Source organism: Pygoscelis adeliae, unplaced genomic scaffold, assembly GCF_000699105.1.
Source record: "Pygoscelis adeliae isolate BGI_AS28 unplaced genomic scaffold, ASM69910v1 Scaffold402, whole genome shotgun sequence".
NCBI classification, from domain to species: Eukaryota; Metazoa; Chordata; class Aves; order Sphenisciformes; family Spheniscidae; genus Pygoscelis; species Pygoscelis adeliae.
In genome coordinates this window covers 6,646,619-6,649,380 of record NW_008824411.1, presented here as the reverse complement: position 1 = coordinate 6,649,380, position 2,762 = coordinate 6,646,619, and the positions used below count along the sequence as shown (strand labels likewise).

The 2,762-nt window shown below is 57.9% G+C and overlaps 1 protein-coding gene across 1 annotated transcript in view; it reads right to left on the bottom strand.

The window, feature by feature from the left end:
* Positions 1-2,762, bottom strand: part of GLUL (glutamate-ammonia ligase) — an 11,482-nt gene that overhangs the window by 7,229 nt on the left and 1,491 nt on the right. The gene's annotated exons all lie outside the window — the stretch shown is intronic.

The following is a 2,762-nucleotide window of genomic DNA, read 5'->3' as shown; positions in this document are numbered from 1 at the left end:
ACATTAGCGGCTGACTTTGCGTAACTCACAGGGATGGAAATCAGCCGCCCTGGGTAAACAGGGCAGCGGGGAAAGAGAGGGAGGAACTGGAGCACCCCCACCACCCCCGAGCCCTGGGCCCAGGCTATGGCTTGGTGCACATGTTGGGGATGGGGGCACAGGCAATGCTTGCTCTATGCCCCGCTTTGCCCCTTGGAGCAGGTAACAGGCTCCAGCACCTGGATTTGCAACCAAGACCCTCGCTCCAGAGCACAGGATCAGTCACTGCCACACGAGGGAGGAGAAATCCCCCAGCCCCACCGTGGGTGCGGGAGCAGCCACTTCAGAGGCACCCCGGTGCCAAGGGGCACCCAACAAACTGCAGGCACTGCCCAGTATTTTTCCACCCCGGCAGCTGGCTCGCTGTCCCATCCCCGCTCCTGCTCAGCCCTCTGCACCTCCCAGCCCGGACCCAAGGGGTGGGAGAGCGACGCCAGCACTACCAGAAAAGAGCTGCTGCCTGCGTGCCCACATGTGTATGCACACGCAGGTACCAGGCCAAGCACATGCCACCCACACGCCTGCCTCGGGATGACAGGATCCTGGGCTGCCCCGTGCCAGCCTCCGGGGGGGAGGTTGGCACCAAAATTGCTATCCCTCCAGAAACTGGACCCTCCTGACCATCACAGCCACCCTACTGAAGACACAGCCTCTCTACAGCCAGAGCCTGGGGGGAAAGTGGCCAGGGAGAGCTGGATCCTCAGCCAGGAGGAGGTGGAAGTGCTGGCTAAGGCCTCACCTTGATTTATTGCCCATCTCAAGAGTGGGGTCCCCACCCTCCCTCCAGGGACAACCCGGCTCATTCTTTACCGCAACCTTGCGGTAGCTATGATATGTGTGTTAATCCCCTGAGGCTGTCCAGGACCAAGGTGAAATGCAGGTGCTTTTCACCTCCTCACGTTGCTTGGGCAGGGCAAAGCCACCAAGCATTACAACAGAAACTGCCTTCCCCCAATACCCCCGTTCCTGCACCCTATGTATAGAGCAAAGGTTTCAACACAGAAACAAATGCTGTGTTTTACCCATAGAAATTAGCTCAGGATCCCATATTCAGACCAAGTTCAGCTGTGGGCACCTGAATCTAATGGCTCAGCTGAAGAAAAAGGAGGCAGGAGCTGGTGCTGAGACCCAGTCAGGCCAGGAGAGACCCAAAATAGCTCCCATAAAGGGGAGCTGTTAAGCCACAGGCAACATAAAGCCATGCCCAACCCTTTTCCCTAGGTTTGCAGAGAGGGTTTGTTTAATCAGGACACTGACAGCTCCGATAGCTCCAAATTCTTGGAAATGTGCTTCCTACCTGCAGATTTCCCAGAAACTTTGGCCACCAGAGGTGGCTGCAAACAAGCCCAGAGTGTTTACGGGTGGAAGTACTGGCGGCGTGGGGTGACCCTCATGCCATCCAGGCCTCGGGGCTGGGCAGCTCCTCTTTTCACCTGCTGAGCTCCAAGCAACCCCGAAGGGAAGTGGAGAGCAAAGGCAGCTTGCAATGTAAACATCTCCTCTCCATCCAATAAACACATGCCGGCTAGCAAACCCCTGCCTGGGAGAGACCCCCAGCATGGGCAAGGGTTTCATGGCTGGGGTGGGAGGTTGTCGCTCCCTGTCCCAGGGGAGGTTTAGTGGCAGTCCTATGCCCATGCCCCCTCCCTGCACATGTTCACAAGCCAGCAGAGAAGAGCCCCGTGCTGCAGCTGCGGGGCCAGCTCCCTCTCCCAGGAAGCCAGCGGGGGGAGAAGCATCCCTTTGCTGTCTCGCAGGGCTCACTGCAGCTTGTTTACTGCCTGCCTTCCCCTCCTCCCCTTGCAGGCTGCTGGGTTTTTTTTGGGAAACACGGCTCAGCCTGTGCTTTTGCCCAGCTGCGTGCTCCAGTGACCCTTATTGTCGCCAGTGTTCAACGAGACAAAAACCTCATCGGAGAGCTGGGGAAGGCACGATGCCAACAGGTGACACGTCCCAGGAGTGGATTTAAATCAGCCTTCAAAGGGCCCCGCTCTAAATGCGCAGCAAGCCCACCAGAGACAATGCGCCGCTCCAGGGGCGAGTCCCAACTGGCACATGTTTTTCTTTCTTCCTCCTATTAATTCGTGGGAACACCTTTATTCGCCTGCCCCGGCACTTCCCTCCGGCGCAGTTTATATCCTGCGAGAATTGCCAGGGTTGGAAAGCGCCTGGTGAGCTGGGAGGGTCAGTCAGGGCTGGACTTTGCAGCCTTCTGCCTCCAAGGCAGCAAAGCAAACCCGGCAGGGACAGCACACAGCGAGGTCCCTGGTCTCTCCTGGTCTGGGGACCAGGATGGTCGAGTCTCTCACGATTAGCATGAGACGTGCCTGCTCTGATGTGTGTCCAGTCCGATACCACCCTGGCATCTTTTTCCAACCCCAGCCGGGAGCCAAGCAGCAGCAAGGCACCGTGGCTTCCCTCCCCACCATGCCTTGCTGGGGCTGTTGTGACCCCTCCCTGTCCTCGTGTCCCCAACTGCCCTGGGCAGTTTGCTCTTGCCCCAGGGGCCTTGCATCCCTGCCTGGCTGCAGGGACCCCCTGAAAGTTCAGGCTCATGAATTTGGGAATGCCTTAAAATGCAGAAATGTCACACCACAGGGAGAAAAATAAAAGGGGGGGAGTGGAATTCAAGGGTTAAAAAGGCAGGATATGAAAATTCTCTGTGGCTCAGGGCCCTGGGGCTGGTGGCCACTGGCTTTGCTCCTGCAGTGCTGGGACTCTTT